The 17464-nt window shown below is 43.5% G+C and overlaps 1 protein-coding gene and 1 long non-coding RNA gene across 4 annotated transcripts in view; one reads left to right on the top strand and one right to left on the bottom strand.

The window, feature by feature from the left end:
• Positions 1 to 17464, top strand: part of CHST3 (carbohydrate sulfotransferase 3) — a 59800-nt gene that overhangs the window by 12868 nt on the left and 29468 nt on the right. Inside the window, exon 1 of one of the 3 annotated variants that reach the window (XM_053312073.1) lies at positions 13975 to 14032. The exons of 1 other annotated variant lie outside the window; for it this stretch is intronic. The gene's annotated coding sequence lies outside the window, so the exon portion shown is untranslated. One more of the 3 variants, XM_053312074.1, reaches the window with a different exon arrangement.
• LOC128351970 (uncharacterized) lies at positions 1857 to 16608 on the bottom strand. Its single transcript, XR_008320152.1, has 4 exons — positions 16492 to 16608; positions 9667 to 9817; positions 8927 to 8984; positions 1857 to 4203 (listed from the first exon to the last, which is right to left on the bottom strand). It is a non-coding gene; the product is annotated as an uncharacterized LOC128351970 (long non-coding RNA).

The following is a 17464-nucleotide window of genomic DNA, read 5'->3' as shown; positions in this document are numbered from 1 at the left end:
TCTCTCTCAGCCTAGCTTACTTCACAGGGTTGTTGTGAAAGAGAAACTCAAGTATGTAGTACACCGCTCTGGGCTCCTTGGAGGAAGAGCCGGATATAAATGTAATAATAATAATAATAATTTCTGCTCTTACATGGTGCAATTGCAAAATCATGGAATACACACAACTTTGTCAGAATTCGTTATTTCAGTGCTCTAGCTATCTAAAGGTGCATCCAGGAGAAACAGCTTTCCCCACACAGGGTTATCACCTAATCAAATGTATGTGAAATGAAGAAAGAATGATTTAGCTTGGAAGAATCCCATGCTGACATCATATGTGAGGTCATGGTGAGTCATGATGGCTCTGCTTATATCCCCATCTGTTAGGCAAAGGGAGCACAGCAGGGTCAGCTTAGGACATATTGTGGCCTGTGAGGAATAGGTGCTGTATGTCTGATTCCCACCACCTCAGTGCAAAAAGAAAAGGAAGCGGGGTGGGGGGAGGAACTGTACATACTCAGAGAATGAAAAAACTTGAGAATTTAAATTGTTGGTGGCTGCAAATTGTGGCCATCATTTAAAGCTTATGCAACTTTTATAGAAGACTGAATGAGTGGAGACCAAAGTTGATTTTAGCTTAGGAAGCCTGGAGTTGTATCACGTAGCTGTGAATTTTATCTTAGTTATTAAAAGATACTCGATTACTGAGTGATGCCCTGATCCATTTAGGAATGTTACACATTTAGTAGCAACCTTCTGTACATGTATCCCTAGCTGGATGAAGAACTCAACATGCAAGCAGGTGTTGTACGCAAACGTGCTTTCTCAGATCCAATGGCCGGTCATGAGTTCTCTTAAAACAGCTGTGATCATATGTAGACCAGATGCTAAGGTGGAGAAATTGAAGGGCTGCATTTAGTCTCTCCTCTACCCTCTGTTGAACTACTGATCAGCTTGATTGCAGCTTTTCTGAGCAGACTCTGCAATGGCTGTAGCATGTTGGATACAGGCCTGTGTTTCCCCCCGCCCCTCCATATTTACATGTCAGTTCCTGCTTTTCCAGAATAAAACAGAAATGCACTTCTCAGAGTAGGTAGAACCAAATAGGTTCTGAAAAAGAATTTTACTGAAGCACAACCTAGTCTAGTGGGGCAGCTAATGGATGGCATTGTACCTTTGACTCACAAGCATGAGCTTTTGCAGAAATGTTCCCAGATATATATGGTTTTAGAAAGTAAGAAAGGACACCCCAAGAAATCCAGTATGGTGGCCAAAAATAAAGATGATGTAGCAGTATAAACTGTTAAAAAATCATAAGTATCATTCAAATAATGGCACAGACCTGAGATTTAGCACAAATGTTGCCAGAGGTTTCTGGTTCTAGAAAGCAATGTTATATACCCCAACATTCCAAGATGGTGACTAAACATAAATATGGCATTTATGTTAAATGTTAAAAATAATCAGATTCATAATGATACAAACCTGAGATTTGGCAGGAAAGTTGTCAGACGTTTATGCTTTTAGAAAGCATTGTTAGGTATCCAAAAAATCCAATGTGGTGGCTAAAAATTCAGTTCAATATGGTGGCTAAACATAACTATGACGGCACAATATAAAATGTTAAAAGTCATCAGAATGATTCAAACATTGATGTGTACCTGATATTCAGCAGAAGTGCTGTCGGATGTTTATTAAAACAATAGGAAACAATAGCACCCCGAAAATATGGTGTATACAAATCCAATATGGTAGCTAAACCTAAATATTGAGCACAATCTTAAAATTCTTCAGAGACATTTTGAATAGTGATATGAAATTGAAAAATATATCATTAAGATTGTATGGAATGTATTTTATTTGATGGAATTCAATATTCGTATTTGCAATAAGACATGTTTCTTCAGAAATTGAGCCAAAACATCTTATTCATAATTAACAATACTTACATTACTCTACAGTTCTATTGTTTATGAGCAAAATTATTTGAATACAGCAAAGTACTTAAATGGCAAAGCTAACTTAATGAATCAATGAAATAAAACAAAGACAAATGAGAGCTTTCTAATCCAAGCATGTACAACTACACAATCCAGTGCAGTCGAGGCCACTTTTGAAACATTTACACCTTCTTTTGCAGTCAGCTTTGCAGGCACAGTTTGCAAGTTGCCTGCAGCATTCTGCAAGAGGTAGAAGCATTGTCCAAGGGATTTTCCATGTTCCTCCCTCTTTTTTTCCTATCCCCACTGGATGGAATACTCAGCAGGACTTGGTATGTTGGGTTGGCATGCAGTTGTTTGGCCCCATACTATCCTGCCTGGTACACAGCCTGCTATGAATGCAGTAAGAGGGCACCTCCAGTTGACAGAATAAACAGCATAGCCAAATGGGATTTTTGTTTTCTAGCAAAAAGTTCCAGTCTTACATCATTCACATGCACCGCTGTACTGTCTCTGTCATACATGATTACCACAAACCTATCCAAGATATATCAGATCTTGCTCTTTAGTTATTGCTGGGCAGTGACTCAGTTTTGTAAACACACTTGGCACATCATCAAACACATTCCATGTACACCACGCAGATTTATTGCCTTTGCCGCGAAATGATATGGTATCGGATCCAGTGAATTCATGAAAGAAGGGTAGCCCACTAATTTTTTCTGGCCCTAATGAGTCAGTGATTTCGTCGACTGGACTCCATTGGTGCTTTGCACCCTTCCCAAAAGAAAGCCACATGGTCTGAAGCCAAGCTCCTTCAGTGACGGAAGAACTGATATGGCGATGACAATGATATTTGTTTAATTTGCTTTGATTAGAAGTTCCTTGCAACCCAATGTTACTGCATTTTTGGCATGCACAAATATGCGCGTCAGCCTCTTCATGTGAGCAAGGAGCCAAATGATATACACAGATATTTTGGTTGCTTAAGGTGTTTTCTCTTTTAGTTAATAATAATTACTTCTGTGCTGACTGGTGCCTTCTTGTTTGCTAAGAAGTGGAAAAGCTCAGTCTTCTTGTTAGAATCTCTTAAAGGCTTTTCTAGTCATTTGGTGCAGTGTTGCTTCCTGCAACCTTCTCCTGAGACCTTTGCTTCTGGAACACCATTACTCCATTTCGGACTGTACACATCAGACACATACTCATCAAATACAATATCACATCTTTTGTACTACCTACAGTATGCCTCCACTGTAGGAAGAAACACATCCACTGCATAACTATCAAAGGCTATCCCTGCTGTCCATGGTGGTTCACTATTCACACTAGTGCTGACCAATCTACTATTACAGGTATATTATCTGTTCTTTTCTTTTCAGATATAATATTTCAGATAATATTATATTATCTGTTCTTTTCTGTACTACCGTTATATCATCTTCAAGAATTTCAATAAGTTGAGATTTTTCACAGGTGTGAAGCTTCCCAATGTCACTGAGTGAGGCTTGAGAGCACTGGTTTTCATACTTTAAAAAATTATACAAATACAGAGCAGAATCTGTCTGCTCTGACGAGATAAAGAGTTGTGAGAAAAAGTTGTGATCTTCCTTCATTGTAGCCTGTGGAGCAACGACCTGCTGTTTGAAGAAACCCAACTTGTATTCCTTAATAGGTCAATAGAAGGAGTTTTCATCTTCCATGTCTAGCCCCACTGTGAATGATTTGTACTTTTCTCTGTGTCTGCAGTAGTGTGTAAAAATCATGTCAGCACAACTGTGATCTGTAATATCTCTGGTGTGGAGACTGAAAAGGTCTGCTGATGCTTCTGTGAAAGTCTAGCCCAACTCCTGAATCACGTTGGTAATCTTGCACACTCTGTCAAAGAATGCTTGTTGAGCTTCCTGCACTGTTTGTGGTGACAGCTGCTGTTCACTAACTTTTTGACACCTGAAGCAGTCTCATATTCATTCACTGGCAGCTGTCCTCAGGCCCAGCAATCATCCACTGCCTAGATGTTAGGTTATATTTATGTTAAATAAACAAGTGCTGATTAATTCTCAGATACACCAATTTCTCCTCCTTCACCTTTAATATCTTTATTTGCCTGATCAAGTGGCAGACCTGAGTATTCTTTCTCAGATTTGTGAACCACAAAGCTTCATCTGTGGAATTGCTCAGCTTCCTGTGGGTGCAGTTCGTCCAATGACATCATGTCTCTGAGGTGGATGCGGAGTTGGAACTGTTGCTAGCAAAAACGTATGGTAATAGTTCAGATAATTCTCTGAATGATCAAACAAGGGTGAAGATGGTCAGTTCCATTGAAAGTATAAGGTACCAGAAGTGAAACTGAAGACTTTCAAGTTTACATTTCCCACACTAGGTTGCAAGGTTATATATCCCACACTAGGTTTAAAGTATGTGACACAGAGCATAGAGAGTCTACCAAAAAGTATTGGGGGGTGGGGGCGGAATTCTCTGCTGCATGAGGACTGACTGAAATGCTTTTAATGCAGTCTTCTGGTATATTAAAGTGTGCAAAACAGAAGGAAGATGCTTGTTTCCTTAGTGTGGCCATGTTAATCTAGCAACAGTATATCTATTTTCAGCCACCATATTAAAATTTTGGGGATACCTACAAAGCTTTCTGAACAGTATAAACCTCTGACAACTTTCCTGCAAAATCTCAGGTCTGTATCACTATGAATGATGATTTTTAACACTTCAGAGCCCATATTTATGTTTAGCCACCATCTTAGAATTTTTGGGTGTGTACATCTGGCAATATTTGTGCTAAATCTCAGGTCTGTGCCACTAGTGTTCCCTCTAAGGCAGGCATCCCCAAACTGCGGCCCTCCAGATGTTGCTGAACTACAGCTCCCAGCATCCCTAGACACAATTTTTTGTGGCTGGGTATGCTGGAAGTTGTAGTTCAGCAATATCTGGAGGGCTGCAGTTTGGGGATGCCTGCTCTAAGGCATGCACACATGCGTGAGCATAAGTGGTTTTTTTTTGATGTCCACTTAGTTAATTTGGGATCCCGCTCAGATAGAATCAGGACAGTCCCACTCTGAATATACGTGCGCACACACTTCCTTGATACTTCCACCCAGAACAAAGTTCATTTTGCACACAGATGAAAAAAATTTGAGAGAACACTGTGTGCCATTATTTATGATCCCCTTATGGTCCCCTGGTGTCAACCAGTCATGGAATAAGGGGACAAGTACATGTGTGGATTTCTAACTGGTTGAAGGACAGGAAACAGAGGGTGGGTGTAAATGGGGAGTTTTCACAATGGAGGGAAGTAAGAAATGTGGTCCCCCAGGGAGCTGTACTGGGACCGGTGCTTTTTAATTTATTCATAAATGATCTAGAAGTAGGGGTAAGTAGCAAGGTGGCCAAATGTGCTGATGATACCAAACTCTTTCGGGTAGTGAAATCCAAAACCAATTGTGTGGAGCTCAGAAAGGATCTCTCCAAACTGGGTGAGTGGGCGACAAAATAGCAAATGTGGTTCAATGTTGGAAAGTGTAAAGTGATGCACATTGGGACAAAAAAACCCAATTTCAAGTATATGTTGATGGGATCTGAGCTGTCAGTGACTGACCAAGAGAGGGCCCTTGGGGTCACTGTGGACAGCTTGTTGAAAGTGCTGACTCAGTGTGCGGCAGCTGTGAAAAAGGCCAATTCCATGCCAGGGATCATTAGGAAGGGGATTGAAAATAAAACGGCTGATATTATAATACCTTATATAAAACTATGGTGTGGCCACACCTGGAGTACTGCATACAATTCTGGTCACCACATCTAAAAAAGGACATTGTAGAACTGGAAAAGGTGCAGAAGAGGGAGATGATCAGGGGCCTAGAGCACCTTTCTTATGAGGCAAGGCTACAACACCTGGGGCTATTTAGTTTAGAAAAAAGATGACTGCAGGGAGACATGATAGAGGTCTATAAAATCATTCATGGTGTTAAGAAAGTGATAGAGAGAAATTCTTCTCCCTCTCACATAACACTAGAACCAGGGGTCATCCCATGAAATTGATTGCCAGGAAATTTAGGACCAACAAATGGAAGTGCTTTTTCACACAATGCATAATCAGCTTGTGGAATTCTCTGCCACAAGATGTGGTGACAGCCAACAACCTGGATGGCTTGAGGAGGGGTTTGGATAACTTTATGGAGGAGAGATCTATCAACAGCTACTAGTCAGAGGGCTGTGGGCCACCTCCAGTCTCAAAGGCAGGATTCCTCTGAGAACCAGTTGCAGGGGAGTAACAGCAGGAGAGAGGGCATGCCCTCAACTCCTGCCTGTGGCTTCCAGCAGCATCTGGTGGGCCACTGTGTGAAACAGGATGCTGGACTAGATGGGCCTTGGGCCTGATCCAGCTGGGCTGTTCTTATTTTTTACATTTTATATCCCGCTCTTCCTCCAAGGAGCCCAGAGCGGTGTACTACATACTTCGGTTATGAATGAATGATACTTATGAATGATACTTATGATTTTTAACGGTTTGTACCACAACACCATCTTTTTTTTCTTTTTCTTTTTCTTTTCTTTTTCTTTTTGCCATCATATTGGATTTCTTGGGGAGTCCAATCTTACTTTCTAAAACCATACATACCTGACAACGTTTTTGCAAAAACTCATGTTTGTGAACCAAACTGCATGATTCAGCTTAATTTTCCAATTTAGCTGTTCCACTAGTCAAGGTTAGGCTGTTCAGAAATGAAATGCTCTTACGCTACCCAGAATGTGCTTGAAATAAGAGAAAACTAATGGTAGAGGGGGTAGAAAGATAGCTGATGTGCAAGGTATTGGCAAGAATGGCAGGCTATAAAAATATACAAGGCTGGACGTGAAACTGCCTGAGGCTATGCTGCAGGGAGTAAAAAAGAACTGGCAGTTATATGGCCTGAAAGTAAACAAAAATAGCTAATTTTGTTCCTGAAGAAGAATGATGAACTTTGGGCCATCACCATTAAGATTCAATTCCTAATTGTGCCCAACTTCTTTTTGACCACAACCTTTTGCCATTAGGGCAGATTTAATGGGTCATTCACAGTGTTGGCTTCAGGAAAAGCATGAGTGTGCTTTTGGTACCATAAGCATACTGAGCAGCAGGAATGGCCAGTACTTAAGGAACAGTCAGCACCAGGGGATCGGGGCCACATATTTCAGCTGGGCAAGGGACAACAGTTGGAAGCAGCCAGCTTGGTTGTGTCTCCCTTGTTTGAGGATTGAAAGAGGAAATTTACATTCAGTGGGTGATGTATTATGCAGTTGTAGATCAGCTTGATAATGCTGCCTGCACACAAGCAGCACAAATGCAAAAACTGTGCAAACATTATGCAAAAGAAAGCCAATTGGAAATAACATTCCAATTATGTTATTGAAATGTGCAGCATTTGTACAATTTTTGCATTTGTGTAGCTTGTGTGTATGCACAGTTACTAGGCTGATGTACCATTTTGCAGTATGTCAGCCACTATTATTTTGGAACTAGGCCTGGCTTAACTCCATCTACTGCAGTCCACTTATAAATTCTGTGCTCAGGGTGACCTTCACAAGCCCCCTTAGGCTAAAGCAGCAGCTTCTTTTGTGCCTCATATTCTTATCCCAGGTCCCCAATGGAGGTAAACAATCATAGGCAGTCAACAAAGACATAAATATTTTGCTCAGTTGCTGAACTTTCTTTCTTTGGCATATTAAGAGTTCTTTTAATAAACTCTGCATGTTTTATTGTCCAGTCTGAGGCTGCCTGATACTCATCTGTGTTATGTAGACAGTGAGGCCCCCATTCGGGGTAGCGCAGGGAGAGCGAGCTTAGCCCGCTCTCCCCGCACATGGGCAGGGAGCCGTTGCTGGGCAACCAGATCAGCCACCCACACGATTGCCGACTCCATCACAGGGCTGGCAGGGGTGGTGGGCATTAGGGGCCAGCTGGCCCCCGGAAGTTCCAGGATGCCCTGCACAACTGCGCGGGGCATTCCGGAGAGACCCCTGGTGCCTGGAGGCTTGTTTCAGCGTCCCGGTGGGGGTCTCCTTGTATGTTGCTGCAGTGTAGAGCCGTGCCACTGCAGCACATGAGTTATGTGGTTTGTTGCCAGGAGCTGCACGTCTCCCATGGCAGCAGATGGCCAGGGGAAATCGGGCTAGGCTCCCTTAGACTGATTTCTCCTGGTCATGAGAACCAGGCTTCAGTATGTTCCCAGAGCTGTGAAAACTGTCTTAACTGATAGTGACTTTGGCTGTTGTGGCTGGGGAAGATGGGAGTTCTAGTCCAACAACGTCTGGGGACCCAGGGTTGCGCTAATAATTCATTCTTGGCTCTGGTTCCTCGCTGAATCATCCTAACTCCAAGTGATGACTGAGAGGGGAAATGGCCTGCAGGGAAAGGGTTATGCATCCCTTTCCCCACCCATTATTCATTGGAACATAGGAAGCTGCCATATACTGTGTCAGACCATAGGTCCATCTAGCTCAGTATTGTCTTCACAGACTGGCAGCAGCTTCTCCAAGGTTGCAAGCAGGAATCTCTCTCAGCCCTATCTTTGAAAAGCCAGGGATGGAACTTGGAACCTTATGATGCTCTTCCCAGAGTGGCTACATCCCCTGAGGGAAATATCTTACAGTGCTCACACTTCTAGTCTCCCTTTCATATGCAACCAGGGCTGACCCTGCTTAGCTAAGGGGACAAGTCATGCTTGTTACCACAAGACCAGCTCTCCTCTCATCTTCTTCTCCTGACTTCTGTGTGTTTTCATCAAAGTCAGGGGGAAGTTACATGAAACGTTTTGTAAGATATCACTTGCTGCTGCTGGATGAGAGCATCTTGTTGAGTTATCCTTCCCCCATGATCCAGAGGCAGGACTTGTGCAAATTAGCTGAAGTTTTAAGAGCCTAGGAAAGAGAGCCCCATTCAAGTTATTTCAGTTCTTCATCCAACTCCAGAGACAGCCACTCTGACTTTCAACTTGTGGCCTATTTTTTCCACTTACAGTACTTAGTATCTTACATCACTTTCATCTTCCAGATCTCCTCTTTTTCTTCTGCTTCCTTAAAAAAAAAAAAAAACTTAAAAACTTTATTCCCTCTTCAGTCTTTGAATGTATGTTTCTCATTCCCTGCCTCTCCCTTCCACATTTTTCCCCTCTGGCCCTCAATGGAGCCTCCAGTGGCCAAGATAAGGAATGTCCTGATTTACAGGAAGAGAAAAACCCCCAACCATCTTCTGCCAGATCACAATGCTCCGGAGATGTCTAAGAAGAAATCCAGCCCCATACTAAGCACATAGAGTGCCATTAGGCCCTCACCACTGCTCTCTGGCCAGACCTCTGCAGATCCAAGAGTCACATAATCGGATCTTCTGCTAGTAGGCTGCAAGCCCAATGCTGCAAACAGTGTGAAGGCCAGCCCAAGGATGCTGTAGGCCCCATTCCCACCTGCAGGAGATTCTGCAGCATGACAAGCAGCACTCCACCATCATCCACCCCTGAATGGCCAGCAGTGGCAGCTCCTCCCAACCAGCTGGCAGGCAGCGCTTCTTCAACCCCACTACATCAAAGGCTTCAGGAAAAAGCTGCAAAAGCCAAGAGAGTGCCGAGCAACAAGAAATGGAAGAAGATGAAGGGCAAGCAGACAAATGGCCTGTAGAAGACCCAGGGAGACCTAGTCCACCCCCACTCTCAGAAGACCTAATTCAATCTCCCCCTCCAGCAAACCCTTACCCAATATTTACCCCTGCTGATTTGCAAAAAGTCCCTCCAGCATGGCAGGCATGGTTTCAGGGCATTCTCTCCCAGTCTCTCTAACAGAAAAGGGAAACAAAAAGGAAAGAAAGAGAAGTGCTTCTCCCTCCTCATCCTCATCTTCTTCCTCAAGTTGTCATCCTAAAAAAAGCAAAGAAAACAATGTAAGCACAGCATTTTTTTTTAAACCAAGAAATTTAGCAAGCCTCATACTCCAACTGAACTGAAATACCATGATCTCATTCTTCTGAGATTTCTGAATAAGACTCCCCAGAGCCCCATTCTCATCATCCTGACCCAGATGTGCTGTGTCCCCTACCTAACTCTCCTAAGGGACAGCTTACCCCACCTCCTAAAGATGCTGAACTGGATCAGGAAGGAGGATGGTGAATGGTCCGATGTCCGGAGAAGTTACACCTTTTCAAAATCACAAAGGCTGTTAGTATCAGCCTTTGGGTTTCTCTCTCCTGTTAACCAAGGGTATTGCTACCTTGGGCTTCCAGTTACTCCCCCCTCAGGAACAACAGCCATCTACTAAAGGGGCATTGGTTTGCCCTAAGCCCAAAGTCCAAGACCATAACATACCTTTTCTGGGGTGTTTTGCAGACACAGTTAAACAGGAATCGCAACTGCCTGCAGAAAACTGAAGGCCCAGTGTTGTAGCTAACAAATTTTATAACCTACCCCATGGAGTTGCGGAATTGCTAAAGGTGCCCCACACCATTGCGCCACATGATGGGGATAGCTCACTTAGAGATGCCATGGATGAAAGGATTGAGGCAGCCCTGAAAAGATACATGAGGCTGCTTCCTTATTGATATAAGCCTCTGTTGCTGCCTCCATTATGGCTAATCTACTCACCCTTTTGTGAGTAGATTAGTTGGTCAGTAATACTCCCAATGACCCAGCATGCCTCAAGCAGACACTCTTAAAGATTCAGAAGGTACAAGTTTTCATAGCAGATACCAGTCTGGGTTCTGTGAGCTTTGCCACCGACTCCAGTGCCTCCAGAGTTGTGGCTAGGCACTGGCAAGTAGATACTCCATTATACACTATGGTACCGTATGCTATGAGCTGTTTTGGAAGGGTGGTATAAAAATCAAATCAAATCAATAAATAATAAAATAAATAGCTCAAAATGATTCAGGGATAAGGCCCTCAAAGACATTCTTGTTGAGACTAAGGATAAAAGAAAAAGCTTCTTCTATTCTCCCACACAGGGAAGATAAGAACTACCCAGAAGATCCTTTCTCTCATTTAGACCTTCCTTTAGATCCAGGGATAAGGACACCAAGACAGTGACACAGCATCAGTTTTGGTACAAACAGTGTCCTATGCCTAAATCTCCACCCAGCCATGATTCGCCTTCAATAGCCAGTCCAGGACTTTATACAGCCTGACTTGCTACCACTCCCAGTGGGGTGTGTGTGGGGGTGGGTGGGTCCCCTATCAGTACACTTCCACACCTTGGAACTCACCACCACAGACAAGTGGGTCCTCCAGATTCTACAGCACAGATACAAAATAGAACTAAACACCCATCCCAGGGACTGGGTACTACCAACACTCCAATTGTGCTCCCTTTCCAAACATTTAAGCCTTCCTCAATCAATCCAGCATTTGGAAGCAATAGGCGCAATAGAACTGGTCCCACTTCTACAACAAGGAGCTAATATTTACTCTATTTTGTTTATTGTGTCCAAGAAAGAAGGCTCCCTCAGGGCAGTTCTAGATCTCAAATTCTTAAACCAGTTTGTAAGATGCAGAAAATTCAGGATGGAGACCCTAAGATCCATCACAGCATCTCTCCACCATCTGGATTACATGGCTTCCATAGATCTCTTGGAAGCCTACCTACATGTTCCCATCCACATGGCAAGCTTCTTCACTTCAGGTATGCAGACAAACATTTTCAGTACACGGCCCTTGTATTTGGCCTATACTTAGTGCTCAGAATCTTTACAAAGATACTGGCCCCCGTAGTGGTCCACCTCAAACTGCAGGTCATCTAGGTGTTTGCATACCTAGACAATCTGCTGATCAGATCCCCAAATTTGAAGGTAGCACACAGAGATGTGATGATGTTGGAGGCATTCTCCAACCATGGATACCTCGTGAACAAGGCCAAAAGTCATCTCATTCCTTCTTGACAAATCCTCCACCTGGGGGTATTAACAGGCACTTAGATTGATTTTTCCATGAGATTGCATTCAGAAGATACTAAAACTAATTCACCTAGTCTCACACAGCAGCACTAGGGATGTGCCCAAACCATGGTTCAAAGCACGGTTTGAGCACTTTTTTGGAATGAGTCCTGGGAACTTTAAGAAAAAGGAGAGCAGGTGTTTACCTGCTCTCCATCACCCCATTTAGCTTCCTGCTGGGGGTGTATGCATCCCAATAACCACCCGCATGGCACCATCATGCACATGGCATCTATGCATGTGTGGGCTTCATTTACACAGTCAGCATGGTGTTGCCGACCATGCATATGGTGCCCACGCATGCGCAGACACCATGTGCATGCTGGTGCCATGCGGGGGTTTATTGGGATATGTGCCGCTGCAGCAGGAAGTTGAATGGGGTGGAGGAGAGAAGGTAAGGACCTTTTCTCCTTTTTCTTAAAGTTCCTGAGACTCTTTTTTTTAAAAAAGTGCTTGAACCGTGCTTTGAAACGTGGTTTGGGCACATCCCTAACCAGCAGAGTGCCCCTCCTAACCCTGACCCATCTTTTGGGGCTAATGGTGGCTTCGCTGGACTCTTTACCATGGGGTGGATTTCACTTCCAACCTCTATAACGGTTCCTCCTTCCCCACCAGAAGGCTATCACATGGAAGAGCCAGAAGAAAATACAACTCAGGTCCTCCAGTCCTTCGCATGGTGGACATCTCCCTCCTGTCTTTCCCAAGGCAAGCAATTCCTGGACCCTCTCAGAGTTATCCTGACAACAGATGCCAACCTACTGGGATGGGAAGCACATTGCCTTCATCATTCAGTACAGGACAAATAGACTCTACAAGAACAAAAGCACAGCATGAACTGGTTGGAACTCAAGGCCATCTGCTTAGCCCTAACAGCACTACAGCCCCTGTTCCTGGGGAAGCATATACTCATCCACATTGACAATATGACAGCGAAGGTCATGTAAATTGCGAGGGAGGAGCCAGATCCAGGTCACTTCATCGAGAAGCAGTCCTCCTTCTCAACTGGGTGGAAACACACACAACCTCATTAATAGTTCACCACATCAGTGGGGTGTTTAGCTGCAACTCCTGGCTGAGCTGCAAGGAAACCCACCCTGTGGAATGAAGTCTCAAACAGCAGGCATTTAACCTCCTTACCCAACATATGGGTCACCCTCTAGTCTCTTCACTGCACCAAACACAAAGTCCAACAGATTTTTCACACGCTCTCCTTACAAAGGCATGGAGGCAGTCAACATGCTCTCAACCCCATGGCCTCCAGTGCTACTGTATGTCTTTCTACTGATTCTACTGTTCAGCCGCTTTCTCCCCAAAGTTCACCTCTGCAAGGCAGAGGTCATGTTAGTAGCTCCCCATTGGCCACAAAGGCCTTAGTCCTCAGAAATTTTTCATCTCATTATCTGAGATCCTGGTTCTTTCCAGTCACTCTGGATCAGCTATAGGTCCAACTCTATATCACAACATCATACACCATAGCAAGATGGAGTAAGGCCTATAAATAAACTGCTTGTGAAACTGAAAATATATGCCCACCATCATATTTGACTGTACATTCCACCAGATCGGCAGCTACTTCTACTGCTTTCTCTACAAATGCACCTCTCTATGAAATCTGTAGAATGGCAACCTGGTCCCCTCTCTCAACATTCACCAGGCATTACAAGCTGGATATGTACCTCTCCATCCAGACCACCTTTGGCAGAAGAGATCTCCAAAAGGAGATCCTACCCTAATAGAGCCTAGTGTCCCACCCAGGATTGTTTTTCGTGGCATATCCCCAATTGAGATGCCCTCATCCAGCAGTAGAGAAAGGAGCATTGGTTACTTATCGTGAAGGCTTCTTCTTGCTGCTGGATGTGAGGGCTGATTGTCTGCATCTACTGGTGGGACCCAGACGTCTGAGTTTACTGGTGGGACCATCTTATCCGTATAAGAACTGTACAAGAACACTTACTACTACTCCCTCTCTCCTTGTTCTCTGCATTAGCGCAACTGGCTTCTCTCTCTCTCTCTCATTCTCATTGGATTTGGCTCTCCTTCCCAGGCTCTTAAAGCTTCAGCTAATTTGCATAAAGTCCTACCTCTGGAGCACATGGGAAGGATAACTCAATCAAGATGTCTTCACATCCAGCAGCAAGAAGAAGCCTTCATAGTAAGCAACCAATGCTCCTTTTTTGCCCTCATGCTTTCTTAGGTGGTGCATCAGTAATATGATTTGGAGAACAGCAGTGCAGATAGGAGAAGAAGCAAATTCCAGATTCCAGAAGAGGTGAATAAATAGGAACTTGTTCATTGCATCACAGGCCAGATGTAGTAACAAGTTCTGGCACGTCTCCTTTTGATTAGCAAGACAGGATGCTTTTCTGTTCAAAGACTAAGTTGGTTCTCTCCTTTTCTAAAAGTAGACCAGTTTTTCCCACACTGGGGATTTCCTTCACCCTATTAGACACTGGGTCCAATTCTATTACTTGCAGCTAATTAATACTCAAGCCATATGGAACCTGTAGTCACAGACAAATTAAAGGGAACAACAACAGTGCATTGCAGTGGAACGATCATACATAGCTGTATATTAATTTCCACTGAGTTTTAATCTTTCTCTGTGTTCAGTCATTATTATTATTATTATTATCCTTACATTTTTATCCCGCTCTTCCTCCAGGGAGCCCAGAGTGGTGTACCACATACTTGAGTTTCTCTTTCACAACAACCCTGTGAAGTAGGCTAGGCTGAGAGATGCGTGACTGGCCCAGAGTCACCCAGCTAGTTTCATGGCTGAATGGGGATTTGAACTCAGGTCTCCCTGGTCCTAGTCCAGCACTCTAACCACTACACCACACTGGCTCTCTTGTTTCAGTCATAAAAACAAGCATTGGATAGTGGTGGAAAAAGGAGTATGAGTGAATAAAAGGATACTGCATCCATGCTAGTTCTCTATTCTCCTTTTTAGAGCTTTTTTACTGAACATTGATTCATTTTGGGAAATGGTTATTCATGCTTTCCTTGGTTACCTGCTCTATTGAGAGATACATCCTTTCTTGTATGATGACCCCTGGATATAGGCTATGGTAGTAGCACTAGTAAAGGGATGAATGAGCAGTCTGCCTTGATAGATACCTAGCCCCTCTCTTACATTTCTTGTTTTATTTGTAAATTGACTTGGCATTTCCCATATTCTAATCCCTCCTGAAGGCAGCATTCCCAGCATGTGTATTCCCCACTGGGATGGAAGATATGCTAATTTATAATTATCTTCATTAGATGGGATGTGAGAGCACACAGCTGCAAGAAAGAGGAAATTAGCCCCTCTGGGCTATGGTTATATTGCAAAAGAAATACTCCCTAGCCCCAACAATGGGAAGAGTCACCCAGTGGAAGTCTCTGTTCTGAGTGGACAGAGGACACGGAGACTGCACCAAGGCTTAATTTGCAGAATAATTATTACTATTCCCGATACATTGCTGACATGATTTGTTCTTGTTCGTGTATTGTAAGGGCAGAAGAAGCATGGAGCTGCCCCTGAAAAGAACATTGCAGTGTTAAGAGTTATCCATCTCCATCCTCTGTGTCATGTAAAAAGTGAAGTGTGTCATCAAGTCAATTTCAACTCCTGGTGCCCACAGAGCCCTGTGGTTTTCTTTTAGTAGAATACAGGAGGGGTTTACCATTGCCATCTCCCGCACAGTATGAGATGATGCCTTTCAGCATCTTATGACTTTTAATTCTGCCTCCTTACCTGGCAAGTGAGCCTATAAATGAAGAGTTCAAATCCAGCATTGAAGCAGGTAGCAAAGAGCTAGGTCTTACATTCTCTAATTACTAGGGGGACGCATAAGCGGAAGATGATGTTTTAATGCAATTTTTAGTGTAAACTGTATATTGTCCCACCTATATATAGTATATTGCCCAAATTCTAGCTAATTTGGACAATTCGGAGACAGAACAAATCACCCCTGTGGTCCATTGGCTAGATTTGGATCCAAATTGAATCACACCAGATTCAATGTGAATGTCTTTGAGATTGGGATTTCTCCTATCATTTTCCCCAGATTCCCAGCTTCCTTTAAAAACAAAAAACAAAACTAAGCTCTAGCCCTTGTAGAAGTGGAGTTGTGGAGCAAAGTGTGTGTGTGTGTATACACACACACACACACACACACCTGCAAAAATCTCAGGTGTCCAGTCATCCAGATGGTAAGAGTGTCCACATCTAACAATGTGAAATGTTTTCCCCTAAACCTTCCTTCAAGTGACTGATTCTCCCCAATGGCCATAGCATGTTATGTTGCCCATGCGATTCATAGTAGCCTCTTAATTTTTTCAGAATGACAGAATTCCAAAAGGACTTTTACTTGCATTAACCAAGCAGTTAGGATTCCACATGTTCCATTTCTCATCACACTAGTTTTCCTGCCAGCTGGTTTCAGGGTTATGAGCTACACCTGGACTCACACAGCAGGCCTTCCAGGAGCAGGCTGGAGTTCTACTCCTTGAGCCACTGCATCCCAGTGGAAGACCATAGGCCTCTTTGAGCCCCAATAGCTGTAATCCCTCTTTGCCTTGCTCCTTTCCTGCCACAACAAACTTCGCCTTCCTGTCACCAGACATTACCTTAACAGCAAAGGGCTCCTTTTAGCTGGCCACAGACAACTTCCTTCCTCTGCCTGCTCATGCTTTGCTTCCTGACTCTGCAAACCTTTCCTGATGCATGAGCCCTGCCACCTGCTTCTCTCTCCATATCTGCCTAGGCTGCCTTTTAACCTCTGTTTGCCTCTCTGACCTCACCTGTTAGCCAAACTCTGCAGAGAGCTCTGTCCTCCTTTTCTCCTGAGAGACCTGGCCCAGGGGATGAGGTCCTTCCAGTGAGTGACAGCTACAGAGTACAAAATCTGAAGCTGTAGAAGTTAATGAAAGGGCAGAGCAAAGCACAGAATCATGTTTTTTGTCTTTTCTTTTTCTTTGTGCTATTGTCAAATTTACACAATGCTATGTATGAGAGGGTTAAAAGAGTAGGATCCAGAACTGGGGTTTTGCCTCAGTTGGTTGGTTCTGACTTTGGATCTAGAATTGAAATGGCCCATAGTGTATCTTGCTGACAACTTCTTGTTATCTACAGTATTTCCATAACACACCAAGGTATTCAACCCTACCCCTTGGGAATCATCTAAGTAGGATGCTATGTTTCCATTTTTTAAACATAACACTTTTACTCTTTCCTGATCCTTCTGCATGCTGCAATTGCCAGAGGAGCAAATTGAATTATCTCGTTTATTGCATCTCTGTCTTTCATGGACTGGGGCTGAACCTTCAGAGATTATGAGTGTGTTTGCTTCAGTGAGGGATAATAAAGTGCTTCCTTCTTATCCAATTTCCCCCTCATAACATTTCTACAGCTGACTTAATAATAGTAATATTTCTGGAGTATGTATATCACTTTGTATATGTCAGCATCACTTTGTATATGTGAGTGTGACAGTTTTTGTATAACAGCAGACAACGATCATACTGTCTTGACACTCTACTTGCCGGAGTGGTGGGAGGTTTCAGGGTGTTTGTTTCCTCTAAAAGGAAAGTAAGGAATAGA

The sequence above is a fragment of the Hemicordylus capensis genome, chromosome 3, assembly GCF_027244095.1.
Source record: "Hemicordylus capensis ecotype Gifberg chromosome 3, rHemCap1.1.pri, whole genome shotgun sequence".
Lineage (NCBI taxonomy): Eukaryota > Metazoa > Chordata > Lepidosauria > Squamata > Cordylidae > Hemicordylus > Hemicordylus capensis.
This window is presented reverse-complemented; position numbering and strand designations above follow the sequence as displayed.